At 36.2% G+C, this 15010-nt stretch overlaps 1 long non-coding RNA gene and 1 pseudogene across 1 annotated transcript; both read right to left on the bottom strand.

Moving 5' to 3' along the window:
• Positions 1-238: 238 nt before the first annotated feature.
• On the bottom strand, positions 239-3304 carry LOC104216404 (caffeoylshikimate esterase-like; annotated as a pseudogene).
• Positions 3305-13283: 9979 nt separating this feature from the next.
• Positions 13284-14546, bottom strand: LOC104216403 (uncharacterized). The gene is made up of 2 exons (XR_708473.2): positions 14359-14546; positions 13284-13551 (listed from the first exon to the last, which is right to left on the bottom strand). It is a non-coding gene; the product is annotated as an uncharacterized lncRNA (long non-coding RNA).
• Positions 14547-15010: the final 464 nt, after the last annotated feature.

The raw sequence follows: 15010 nt of genomic DNA, 5'->3' as shown, positions 1-15010 counted from the left end.
AAAATTAAATACTCATAGGATTACGTCCCGTATCTTGGGGCTTACGCCTCGCCTTATGCCCACGCCTTTTAAAACACTGCTTGGGGATCGTTTGGTACATGAGATAAGGATAATAATTTCGGAATAAAGTTTGGATTAACTTTATTCTATATTTGATTTGAGATGTTAGCTTATCTAGGACAACTTATACCCTAAAATGATGGGACGATTGGAAGATAAAATGAGAAAAGGAGTCGACTTTACTGTTCAAGGTTGAGTAGCAAACTAGCAATTATTGTTCAGCATAATGCTTGTACAAAGTTATTTTTGGTCCTTATTGAGTTACAGATCACACTGTTTGCTGTTTTCTTATCTACCTTAGCACTTCTTTAACAATTAACCAACCACTCCTCAACTACAATATTCAAAACTACTTCCATTCAAACGCTTTCCCACGCGCCGCCGTCCACGGTGGTCTTCTCAGCTCTCGTTCTGAGCCACTCCACAACATCTCCGAACACTTTCTCCACATTCTCCTCTGGTTCGCCGACCAGCTGATGCCACATTCCTGGATATATATTCAAAGTCTTGTCATTACTCATCGATCGTCGATATAGCTCCTCCGCACAGACTGGATCGCAAATGACGTCATCGCCGCCGTGTACTATCAGAAATGGTACCTTCACTTCTTCGAATCTCCCCTGTAACTCCCTGCATACACTCATTAACTCACGCGCCGTCGCTACGCGTGGCTTCATAAGTGGCCTCTTTGGACTGGCTATTGCCAGCTTCCTCTTTCACTCCTCCTTCGTGAATTACCAGAAAAGTCAAAAAATGAAAAATGCAACATAAGAGAAACGATCAAATGCTTTAATTACCAGAAAGAAAATAAAATCATATGCATGTTAGTATTAATTAAATAGTTTTACAATGACTCCTCCTTCATGAATTACCTAAAAAAAAAAGGCAACAAAAGAGAAATGCTCAAATGCTTGATTGAAATTACATTTCTCAAAAAAGAAAATAAAATTCATATATATGTTATTTTAAATAGTTTTAAATTAACATTTCCACTCACAGTATGTAATTACATATTTTAGAAATACACTTCCTTTGTCCTAATTTATGTTATCGTATTTTATTTTTAGTTTGTTTGAAAAATGATACTCTATATTTTTATATTTAAAAATCATTTAACTATAAGAGTGTGTTTGGTACGATGGAAAATATTTTCCAATTTCTCCATGTTTTGTTGGCTTAAATATTTTGGAAAACATTTTCCTCATTTTCCAAAACTCTTTTTCAATCTTCCCCCTATTCTCAACCCTCACCAACCCACCCCAACACTCTACCTACTACTCATCCCCACCCACCATACCCCACCCCCCACCTCAGCCCCACCCCCACCCCCACCCTAAATAAAAATTATATTAATAGTACTTTCTTTTTTATGTTAATAGATAAAAAAAATTATTTCAACAAATGAATATTTTTTTTCATGATATAAAAAGGTTTTTTTTTTATTTTAACAAAAAAATTAGTTTCATTTCATAATATAGAAAAAATATTTTTCTTTCGTTTCAACAAAATTATGAAGTAAAACGTGTTTTCTTTCATTTCAACAAAAGGGTATTTTCTTTTCATGATGTAGAAAAAGTATTTTTTTTAATTTCAACAAAGTATTTTTTTTTCATTTCAACAAAGTATTTTTTTCATTTCAACAAAATGAGTATTTTTTTTATGATATAGAAAAAATATTTGCTTTTGTTTCAATAAAATGAGTACTTTATTTTCATATTGTAGAAAGAATACCTTTTTTTCAACCCAAAAAAAAAAGTATTTTCTTTTTAGTTATGAAGCACAAATTCCAACGTTGTTTTTGTGTAAAAAAGTAAAGCAACACACTAAATCCTTTGGGTTTGTGTGAATTTTTGAAAGAATAATTAAATTCTTGAAGAAAATAGAGTCCTTAAAACGTTGAGTATTTTGGAGGGGGGAGGGTTAAAGAGTACCATAAAAAATATTTTCTTACTCTCTAACCAAACACTAGAAAAAAAATTCTAGAAAATTTTTTTCCCTCACCAACCAAACAAGGGAAAATAAGTGATAAAGCTACTTATTTTCCTCGTACCAAACCCACCCTAAATTTTTAATTTATACTTAACAAGATAATTTATAACTGTAAACAAATATAGTTTTAGTTACAAGTTTTCAAAAAAAAAAAAATTAGCTTCTTAGAATTCGTAATTAATCATATATTATCACATAAATTGAGATAGATAGACTATTTATCACAAATCGTGAATATCTAATTTACACAAACGGATTTCATTTCAAATTTAAACAAAAGCGATTTTATCTCATTACCTTGAACGCAACCATAGGCAACGAGCCGCGAGTGGGAACTACCGGCCAAGTCGGGATAAAAAAAGCGGCAATATCAAGGAGATACTCCAAAGGCCACGCCGGTTTAAATTTATTGCTAATCCCACACATTGCTCCATTCAAAACGACACCGTCGAACGGTCGGCGGGGAGCAGTATCACCCTGCCGGAGAGTGATTAGCAGTGCGATAGCGCCACCGAGAGACTCAGCGTAGAGGAACGACGGGAGAGACGGCGGCGCGTGAAGATCCCGAAACGAATCGAAGAAACTAATGCAGTCGTCAACAACGAGATTTAGGTCTGGTATATGAGCGACAAGACCGTCGGAGAATCCATGACCTTGGTGATCAACAGCGCAGACGATGAATCCGTGTTTGGCGATGTGAACGGCGGTGAGCTGAACGAACCAGTTAGACTCGCCGGTGAAGCCGTGGACGACGCAGACGACGCCGATGATTTTCGCCGGAGGGAGTGGGATCCACCACTGAGTAAAAAGCTTAAGGCCTCGTGAATTGGTGATGAATTCGGAGTTGTGAGTTACTGAGTGGTGAGAGTAGAATTCGGATTGGCTAAGTGAGCCGAATGGACTCTCCTCGTTTGCTTCTGCTACTGGATGCTTCATGTGTTTCACGGCTTGTTGCTAAAATGCACCGCGGGATAGGATATGTATACTGAAATAGGGGACATGTAAAGAAGAAGATAACAATGGGGATAGGAAAAAATAGTGTGTCCCGTCGTGTGTTGGACTTTTTAAAAATAATTTTGTCTCGTTTTTATGATTGTGCTGACTTGGAATGAAAAAATAAATTAATTAAAATACAAAGGGAGAGGATAGAAGAGAAATATAAATGAAAAATAGGAAAGATAAATCAACACTTATTTTGGACATAAGAATTGTAAAACTCTAAAAAATGGTGAAATTTTTTTTCAAGTCAAAATGGTATTTGAAATTTAGAGTTGTTTTTGGACATAAATTTCAGTTTGGGTTGTTTTTGAAGTTTTATGAATGATTTGAGTGAAAATTTTGAAAAACAGCTTTTTGGAGTTTTTCAAATTTTCGAAAATTTCCAAAATGGATCTTCAAGTGAAAATTGAAAATTTTATGAAAAAGCGCTGATTTCGAAAAAAAGTAAATTTTTTTTGGAAAAAGGAAAAAATTTTATGTCCAAACGAGCTCTTAGAGTGTGTTTGGTACGAAGATTTTTTTTTTCCATTGTTTGGTTGGTGAATGAAAACATTTTTCGAAATATTTTCATTCGAACAAAACACACCCTAATTGAGTGAAAAATTCCTATAATTTGAATTGAATAAAATTAGCCTATTAGGATTTTTTAGACGCCAACGGTCCTTTCTCTCTCTAACTAATTTTTCTCTGACTTCTCTCTATGCTCTCAGACGACCTCACTGGACCATTAGAGGTCCCTCAATTACCTCCACCAGCCCCGCCCGATCCACCACCACAAAATACCACTCAAAATACGACACCTCACCATCAGAATCCATATATCACCAACTCAACACCCCAAACCTTTCCATCAATTATGGTCGGCAAAATTACCCCCACCTCATAACCAACATCCTAGACATGAAGATGCAGTCCATCTGGATGGCACAAAAGTTAACTCAACACCAAATCACGAACTCCCAATGCCCAAAAGAACAACTCTCTTCCACCACAATTGAAACTTTTCAGTAACTTTGACCCCCTCATCATCACAACCGAAACATCAATACTACTCAAAATTCCCAGTCCAATGGTCAACAAAATGCAAATCCCCCTCTAGCTCAAATACTAATTCCAAAGTTCAAACCAAGCCACCATACCCAGTGTCTAAGCCATCCTTCTCAGCTACGGTGTCAGCTGCTCTCGCCAATAGCTCAAGTACCAAGCAACCGGTGGAAATTACGCACGGTACTCATATAGGCAAACTAGCAGTATAATTCAGTGCTCATGACTATTTTGTTACATTAGCTGAAGATTGCAAATTTATAATCATTGGGAAGTTCACCAGAGGTAAACCTAGTATGGAAGAAGTAAGGAGATTGTTCATCAGTCATATCCCTCTCAAAGGTTCTGTTAAAATAGCCTACTATGATACAAATCATGTTTATATTGACTTTACCAATGAAGCAGACTTCTACCACATATACTCTAAACCAGTCATCACTCTTGGTCCATATATAATGAAGGTTATTAGATGGACCCCTGATTTTTCCCCTGAATGTGAAATTACAATTGCCCCTGTATGGATTTTGATTCATCAGCTCCCCTGGCATTTTTTTTTGGTGGGACACCTTGTCCAGAATGGTTAGCTCAATTGGTACTGCCATGTCCCCTGATATGGCCACTTACTCTAAGTCTAGAGGTAACGTGGCTAAGCTTAAAGTTGAAATTGAACTCTTGAAGCCTAGACAGGATCAAATATGGCTGGGATTTTAAGAGGTTAGATAGTAATGAGGAAGATGGATACTGGTTAGATATCGAATACGAGGGTGCCCCATCATACAACCAATATTTTTGTATGCAAGGTTACGATCTACTCTCCTGCAGAAACAAGAAAAGAGATGAAGAAGTTCAGGCTCAAGCCTCAGCCAACACTGAGGAGATTGATGATCAATGGAGAGTTCAAAGAGGAAACAAGAAATTACATCATCACACAATCGGGAATGCTAACTTGAATATGCTACCACAACAACCTCATTAGGAAGTCATTCTCACAGGGAAAAATTCACAATCAGAGAGGGAAAATCAACCAACTATACAGCTAACAAATGATGGAACGCAAGACAAACAGAAACAAGTTTTGGACAAGAACAATCCAGTTGAACATATAGCCCAATTGCACTAGGCATCGAAACACAAGAATGGACCAAAGAAAAGAGTGCAATGGCAAGTTAATCAGAGCAAACAACAGACTAATACTCATCAGCATCATAGCACAAAACAACCTACTCCACTAAAAATTGAGTCAAGCCAAGTTAATCCAAATTCAAAGCCTAATAAACCTCAAAATACAACACCTCAGACCAGCCCTAATGTGCAGTCTTCCATTAAGGAAGGTTCTGAGATGCTCCTTGATAGTACTACCAAACAAAACACCAATCTGATATCGCCTCTACTTTTGTTGTTCCAAAACAACAAAATATATCCACCTCAGTTCCTAAAATCCAAAAGACAACACAAATTAGCCCTCCACTACTAGAAAACCAGATAGAAAATGCACACACAAACCGCACTTCTCGAGAGCCTCTAGACCCTCATCCTCCTGATAATCCAACCTCCAAATCCCCTCCACCAGCTAACAATCCTATTAACCACACTGTTCCCTCAGAGAGTAGTGATGAATTAGAGCTGGATGTTGTAAATGATGTAGATTCCGAATTTGAAGGGGAAGATTCAAAAACTGCTGAAAATGATCAAGTTGTTAGTGATTCTGAGAATGACTTTGAAAGCGTTGAAGATCAGTCTGAAAGTGAGGAAAGTCTTGATGCTCAATCAGCTACCAGCGATGATCATGCTAACAGATTACTAAAAGCTTTCTCACATCAATCATCACCACCAGATGAAATTGGTCAATCCTTTGGAGATGTAACTGACAGACACCACCTCTCACCTAGGGAGCATGAGGTAACTAGAGGTGGACTCTCATTAACCAGAAGTAGACTCACATTTAGGGAGGGCAGATGTAATAGAAGAGCAAAGGCATTCCTCCTGTGAAATTTTCACAGGACAATAATGATCAGTCTACATCTTTTTAATGATTAAGTATCTTATTTGGAGTATTAGAGGCATTACTTTATAAGGTGCCTTTGACAGACTTAAGCAACTCAAAAGAACTCACAACCTTTTATTCATTGCTATCATAGAACCTTTCTGCGAAAGAAAAAGTTAGAAAAATTTAGAAGAGGACTTGGGTTTGATTTTGCATATGCTAATTGCAACAATAAAATCTGGTTCTTTGGTGATAGCTCTATCAACTGTATTACTATTGAAGACCTTCCTCAACTTATCAATTGCTCAATTGATAATAATGGGGAGACTTTAGTGTATGCTAAATGCGAAGCTCATCTCAGGGAGCCTCTATGGGATAGCATCAAATCTTTTTATAATGGAGTTAGCTCTTTATGGATGGTGATTGGGGATTTTAACGCTATTACTGATCCTCAGGAGAAAAGGGGGAGGGGGGGGGGGGGAATCCACAATATGTCTAAAAGCTTGCCCTTCATCAACTGCATTGTGGATAGTAGCCTTTTGGATCTTGGTTACACTAGAAGTCCTTTTACCTAGTGTAATGGCTGGGCACCTACTAAGAGGATATGGGAAAGACTGGATAGAGCTCTTGTTAACTCGGCAGAATTTTGCAGATACCTCTGGCACACACTTGGTCAGAACTGGCTCTGATCATGCTCATTTGCTTGTTTCCACGTCTAATCCACAATTGGAGCCTAAAAAGTATTTCAGATTCTTAGATCTTTGGACTGCACAAGAGGGTTTTATGCAAGTGGTGGAACAAGCCTGGAAACTACAAGTAGATGGAGGCCCTACGTGGAGATTTCATCTCAAGCTAAAAAATGTCTATAAAAGTCTTTCCTTTTGGTCCAAAAATTCTATTGGGAATATTTTTGATAAGACTAAGGAATTGCAGAATATGCTTGAGGTATTAGAGGAAAGATGCCTAAATGAAAATTCTGAAAGCAATAGGATGGAAAACAATAATGTGAATGCACAGTTGATTAAGCACATAAAAAATGAAGAGTCATTTTTGGAGACAAAAAGTTGGCTTGAAGTGGTTTACGGATGGTGACAATAACACCAGGTTCTTTCACTCTGTAATTAATTCTAGAAGGAAAAAATTATAACTTACAAGAATCAATAAGCAAGATGGTACCTGGATTGAGAACAAAGATGATATAGCTATTGAAGCTATTAACTTTTTTGAGCGGCAATTCAGACAAGAAAATACTTGCAGAGATTTTTCAAAGCTTAGGGGGCTTAACAGAATAATAAATGAATAAGATAACTTGGTTTTAGAGGCACTCCCTACCATGGATGAACTGAAACAGGTAGTATCTCCATGGATAGCAGCAGCTCTCCTGGCCCCGATGGCATTTCTGAAAAATTCTTTCAACACTGCTGGAATATAATTTCTGCTGATCTCTATCAGGTGGTTTTGGAATTCTTCTCTAGGCAACCACTTCCTAGATCATTCACTCATACATGTCTTGTCTTTATCTCTAAAATTGATAACCCGCAATAATTCACTGATTTCACGCCTATTAGTCTAAGCAACTTCACTTCCAAAATTATCTTAAAGTTGCTTAATAGTAGGCTAGCCCCTCTTATGAACATGATTATTTCTCCAAACCAAATTGGTTTCCTTAAAGGTAGGTCAATCTCAGATAATGTCATGCTTACTCAAAAACTTATTCATAACTTGAATAGGCTCAATGTCAATGGTAATGTAGTTTTTAAGCTAGACATGGCAAAGGCCTTTGATAGAGTTCCTTGGGACTACCTCTATCAAACCATAAGGCAATTAGGCTTTTCTGAATGTTGGATTGATATGGTTGCAAGATTGATCTCAAACAATTGGTACTCCATCAATGTCAATGGAGTGAGACATGGGTTTTTCAAATCCTTTAGGGGCCTTAAGTAAGGAGACCCACTATCCCCCTCACTTTTTATCATTGGGGCAGAATTGTTGTCTTACATGATGGACCAGCTAGTACATGATAATTTTATTAATTTTTCTATGGATCGAGGTAGTCCTTTAATCACTTACCTCACATATGCTGATGACACCGTCCTCTTCTCCTCTGGTGACTTATTATCTATTGCCATGATGATGAAAAAGTTGGAGAACTATGAACAAGCCTCAGGACAAATGGTGAATAAAAGAAAATCTACATTCATGGTATCTTCTAAAACTCCTTCAACTGTAATTGAAGACATCTAAAGCATTACCGGTTTTTCCCATTCCCAGTTCCCTTTTACTTATTTGGGTGCCCTATTTACCCTGGGAGAAAGAAAATTTGCTACTTTGGAAATATGGTGGCCAAAATAGCAAATAGAACTCAGGGTTGGAAAGGAAAAATTCTCTCTTTTGGGGCTAGAGCAATCCTTATCAGGTCTGTATTGCATTCTATTCCTTTACATACCATATTTGTTGTGCATCCACCAAAAACTATCCTTTATCATATTGAAAAATCTCTTGCTAGTTTTTTCTGGGGTACAATAGAGAGCAAGAGAAGTTATCATTGGTTTTCCTGGTAGAATTTATGTTATCCTAAGATGGAGGGAGGGGTAGGTTTTAGATCATTGCATGACATTTGCATTTCTTTTGCTGCTAAATCCTGGTGGAATTTTCAGAACTCAAAAGTCTCTTCTCACCCTCTTCCTGGAAGCTAAATACTGCAAAAGATATCATCCAGTTGCTAGAAAAAAAGAGTTATACTTAGTCACACTCTTGGAGAAGGCTAACGGATATCAAGAAAAACTGTGAAACACATTTTATGGAATGTAGGAAAAGGTAACCTTTTTTTTTGGTGGGATAAATGGACCAATAAAGGAGCCCTTGCTAATTTAGTTCAACAGGGAAACAAGTCCCAGAAGATAAAAGTGGCTGATTTTATTGCGCACAACCAATGGAAGCTAGATAAACTTAGTGATATTCTCCCTTCTAATTTGGTTTCTCATATTCAATCTATCAAGATTTCTCATGAAGAGAAAGATCTTCCTATTTGGCTCGCAAACCCCACTGGATCTTTTTCTAGTAAATCAGCATGGAAAACTTTTGGAAAATCTAGAGGCTCTTCCTTCACTACAACTAAGATCTGGCACCGTAAACTACCATTTAAAGTATCTTTTCATGTTATGAGATTATTATGGTAAGCTTGCAACTGATGACTCTTTGATCAGGTTTGGCGTTCATGGGCCCTCAAAATATAATTGCTGCATCAATAGCAATATGGAAACTACAAACCATTTATTTTGTGATGGTGATGTGACTCTAAAAGTTTGGAAATATTTTCAAGATGCATGTGGATTGTCTATTAACTCTGTTGGTGGTATTCGGGCCAAATTCATCAGATGATGGCTCGTCAAACCACAAAACAAAGTTCATGACATGATATTGCAACGTCTCCCCTCTATTATCTGTTGGGAATTATGGAAATATAGATGTACCTACAAATATGAGGGTATTAGAAGTTCAATTCATAGAATCATTGGTCAAATTACCTACTTGATGCAACTGTTGCTTTCTACTGAATTTCTTTCTCCGCCTTTTATGTCTTCTTTCCCGAGGATATGTCAATTGGTAGATATAATCAAACCTCAACTACACATTCTTCCTGTGAGATGGAATAAACCGAGTGTTGGGGAATTCAAATTAAATGTTGATGGTTGTAGCAAAGGAAACCCAAGTAATGCAGGAGGTGGAGGGGTGTTAAGAGATCATCTCGAACGTTTGATCATGGCTTTCACTATTTACCTTGGTAGTTGCTCAAACAATTCAGCTGAAGCTCAAGCATCAAAACCAGAGTTAGATGGTGCTTAGATCATGGCTTCAACAGGTTGACAGTTGAGTCAGATTCTCTTGTTGTTATCCAGATGATAAGCGGAGAAATTTCTACTACTTGGCATATAAAGGATGAGATCTCAACGATTCAAGCAATGAATCTAATTGAAAATTTTCATTATGTTCACACACTCAGAGAAGGTAACAGCAGACCTCCTAGCTAATATAGCTTAAGTAGAGAGGAAGAGTCAGTTCTTCGCTGAGGCTATAAATCTTCCAAGGCAGTTTATATCCTTATTGAAGAATGACGAGAAAGGGATGCCAAATTCAGAATCAGAGTAAGAAAGAGGACCTTTATTTTTGATCCAGGCTGACTGATCTTTCTTAGTTCCTTTGTTTTGTGAGCTAATCTGTTTAAGGAGCAACCCTCCTAATTCTTGTTGGACTAGTCAAATTGTAATGGATGGACTTAGTCCATCCCAACTTTCCTCTGAGAGGTTTGGTTTATGCCCCCCTCTATGTACATCTTGACTTATCAATGCATTCTCCAGTTAAAAAAAAAAAAAAAAGAAAGAAAAAAAGAAAGCCTATTAGGAGTTTTACGTGTTTTTAGATCAAGAAGATGTTCTCTCTTCTTTTTTTTGGGTTAAGAAAAAAATGTTACAGAGGTTCGGCCAAAAAAGGTGAAAATGTTACAGAGGCATGTAAACTTTAATGCTCTTTTATAATTCTGTGGTTTAGATAGTCAAACAGTTTGGTAATGCAGATATTTTATACATTTTATTAGTATCATCCTTGGTCTTTTAATCTTTGCAAAGGAGTCAACTTTGAGCTGAATGTAATCAAAACCAACATAAATATATTAGTTGTCATATGCTGCACCACATAAATCACCATACACAAAACTTCATAAATCACAAATACTTAGTCACGTTACCCCATTGGTGCATTGGTTATATGTTTCTCATTGTTTGTATACAAACACACTATCATTATTGGAGTGTTGTAATTTTTAAAAACTTCATTATTTTCAGCTTTTCAAGAGAAGTTTATGTTCTTTATTTGAGGCATCATTCATTGGAAGACCTTAAAATATGCCAGTTGCGACGATACTAACTTTCCATATACTCTAATTTCTCTCTTATAATTACATGTATTGCCCATACCAAAGGACTACTATATAGAGAGAAAGGGAGAGGGCTAACGAGTAGGACTATGCATAATATGGTAAATATCGAATTATCGTACAAAAATCAAAATATTTAGTATATGGTATTGGGTATTTTTGGTATTTGTTATGGTATTTGGTTTAAGTTTTTAAAATAATTTGGTATTAGATATAGTATTTAAAAAAATAATACCGAAATACCGATACCGTATCGAAATATATACTAAATTACAAATTATAGATATTATTGATTAACATACTAAGTTACACAATACTTTTCTTTTGTATTCATGTTGAGGTTGGCAGTAAAGTCCATGTACTTCTTTAGAAAAATGGAGGAACAAGGTAGGATGCAGATTTTAATTCTTACTTTCTAGGTTGCTTATGATAGGCTATAATTACATATTTTAGTCAATTATTACATTCCAATTCATTGCACTTCAGTTGAGTTTAAGCTTTAATCGCTAGTGTTTGCATTAATTGTGTGTTTTATGCCTTGTAAGAGTGATTCCGAGCTATGTATATGTTATAGAATGAATTCAAGTGATTTGGAGCTTTGAAGTTTGAGTAAAAGCCCAAGGAATTAAACCGGGATCGTGTTCGGGGATCAACGGATGATAGTTAAGAACGAACGAAGAATCGAGTAGGCATATTGCGCACTGTCTAATAAAATGGACGTAACTTTTTGCTCAGAACTCCATTTGATCTCCACAATATATGGTTGGAAAGCCAATTCAAAGGGCTGCAACTTTCATCTTTTATATTTTTTCAAATTTTAAACCAAACAGGGTGAAAAATTCGCGACAAGTGCGCGGCCGCGCACTGGCTGCAGAGTGAGGCAGAAAGTGGCCAAATCCGCGGTTGAATCTGCGGCCGCGGACGTCCTGACCTGGAAAAGTGTCCTTTTACGCGTAGGAGAAGGTATAATTGTTTGGGCCGACCCTACTTGATATATATACATGGAAAAAACGGTATTTTGAGGACCTTTGACATAATTTAGACCTAAGGAGGCTAAGAAAACCGGGGATTCGACCTAAGGAGGCAAGAACACACTAGGAGCAAAGCGGAGAATTCTTCTACAATTTTCTCACTTCCTTCTTCCTATTTCTATTATTGGTTATGAATTCTAGTATTATATTTTTGCATACTATTATGAATAGCTAATTTATTATCTAGGGTTTTGATGGAACCTTTTGGAGGATGAATTCTTCTTATGTTTTTATATAATTGAGCCGTTGGATTTGTCTACTTGTTCAACTTCGTGTTTGTAGCTGTTGATTGAATGGTCATTAATTGATTGTGCCTATTTAGTGTGTACTGCTCGAGAGAGAGTATATATTTAGGTAGTTATTGAACAACATCACTTCTAACGTAGGTGAAAGATCAATACGAAGGGTTTAAAGGCGGAATTAGAGATAACGAAACCTTGGTGCGGTCGTAGTGAGCGATGAATTAAGCGTCAGCTAGTGTAGTTCGAGAGAATACATCTAGTAAATTGCGGTAGTTGCTCGGGAGAGAATTACGACAACTAAAGTACTCACGATCGGTAGAGAATACTTAGGCGAATTTATAGAAGACACAACGGGAAGGATTCCGACAATTGGGAAAATCATAACTCTAGACCTCCTTAGTCTTGTCTTCAATCCTTATCCTTGTTAATTGATAGTTGTACTGCTTTCTAGTATTTGTTAGTTAATTAGATAAATAAACATTATAATCTTCATAATTAGGAAATTGTTTGGACTTATCTTCTTAGTGATATCAAACAACTATAGCTAAGCCTTAATTCTCTGTGGGATTCGACTCCGGACTTTTAGACTGAATTATATTTGCAGCGACCGCTTATCCTTTTTAGGACTAGAGTTGGGTGTGGTCAGTTACCAAGCAGTTTACATAATATTTCAACTATTTTGGGTTGTTTCTTTCACCGTTACTCTTGTATTATTGTTGCATATATAGGATTAATCCTTGTATTCTCTAATTTCAACAATTAACTCTAAGCAAGTAACATGATATTTTCAATGATTAAATGTATTTGTTTGTGTATCTTTTTTCTCTTAGTTGATACTTGATGGTTTTGGACAAAGATTTTATCAACAATCAGGTGAGTTTAGAACGTTTTCATTGAGTACTTTAATTAAGAAAATTACAGTCTATGGCTCTATGCACTAGTTAATATTCCAATTGAATAAACCGAAATTACCGAATCGAATAAACTGAAACTGCAAGGAGAAAAGTCAAACCATACTGAATGTAATTAGGTATGGTATTAGTAATAGCATTTTAAGAAACCAAATACCGGAAATATCAAACCGAAATAATTAAATACCGTACTGTACCGATCCACGAACAACCTACTAACAAGTAACGAGGTCATTCCATACTTGGTGTTTATTGTAGATGACTGCAATTGCAAGACTTCTAGCAGAGTTGATTCCGTTACCGGTGATTGGGATAGTGGCCAGGTGAACCATGAAGACTGCAAATCCAATTGGAAGACCTAGAATTCAAGAAAATCATATATGTACATTCATTAGGTCCCACATGGATGAACTTATATTATCATTTATTCAAGAAAATCATATATGTAAATTTTTAGGTCCCACATGAAATACAAATTTAACTCATTTGATTATTACTAGCAATGTAGATTTTTTTTCATAGTCAATCGAATATAAGTTTTATCATAAAACGAACAAAAGAATGAACTTATATTATCTATTGAAGCATCTATGCAGGTAAAAGAATCATGATTATTCACTTGAATTAATAAAGATCAAATAACAATCTTACATCGTACATGCTTTTAAATTAATGTGGGTGTATAAAAAAATGAAAGATTAGTATAATATAAATTATATTAACTTATTTTTAGAGCATACGACACAGAAGTACTAATTAGATCTACACTCGTGCTTTCAGGAGCACGGTACTCTCACACAGGTACGGAACTAGGTGGATGCAAGGCCATTCGTCCAATTTACACTACACAAATAGGATTCTTTTTTTTTTCGCTTGCATATAAATTGTCAAATTCTCTTGACAAAAGAGAAGATTCAAGTGTACTGTCAAAAGGAAGTTCACAATTAAAAATAAATGGAAGGTTCTTCTGCTATGAACAAGTTAGATTATGATCCATTATTTGAGTCAATCCATATTTTTTCATAACCCAATCCATGTTTATCCAAGTAAATTATGAAGGATTGGATCATGACGTATTTATTTGCATGACTCAGTTTGGCTCATCTAAGTTTGATTCAACCGGATCATTTGCCACCCCTTTCTAAAACAAAAAGGAGAAACTCACCTGAAATGCAAGCAGTAGATAAGAGGGAAAACCATGCCACCAAAGGCCCAAGCAATCCTTGCTTTACCACTCACATATCCAATTATGGTCATCACTCCCATGTAAAGTAACAAATGAGTTGCTACAAAATTCTCCAATCAAAAACTACATTTTTTGCTCCGATAATGCACTACTCACTTCCTCTGCCATTTTTGCTTTAAGTCAAGAGATAGTAGTGGCAAGATAATATAATCAATGAACTTAGAAAATGCAAGTATAAGGTGGAATTCATTAATATTGGATAAAAGTGACGAGGCTGTTGACTTGGCCTTCTATTTCATTCTTATTCCGTCGCAATGCCAGAAATTCATATAAGGAATTCAAAAGAATATTAAAATGTCGCACCTAGCATTTAAATTTGTGGCTTTTGCCACTAAATCAGAATCTTGTAAGAACCAAAATACTTTAGGATGAAATCCTTCAATCTTTTACCCAAGACCTATCATGTCAAATCATCAAAAATAAAAGTTAGATTCGGGAGCGTACCTGAATCCATAGGAACAAATGAAACTGTTCGTTTTGCGGTTAGTGATCTTCCAAATCAAGACTTAGGAATTGCACAAAAGACGACTCTCCCTTTTCCACCGATGGGATATTAGAAAAGAACCATACG

The sequence above is a fragment of the Nicotiana sylvestris genome, chromosome 5, assembly GCF_000393655.2.
Source record: "Nicotiana sylvestris chromosome 5, ASM39365v2, whole genome shotgun sequence".
In the NCBI taxonomy this organism is placed as follows: Eukaryota; Viridiplantae; Streptophyta; class Magnoliopsida; order Solanales; family Solanaceae; genus Nicotiana; species Nicotiana sylvestris.
This window is presented reverse-complemented; position numbering and strand designations above follow the sequence as displayed.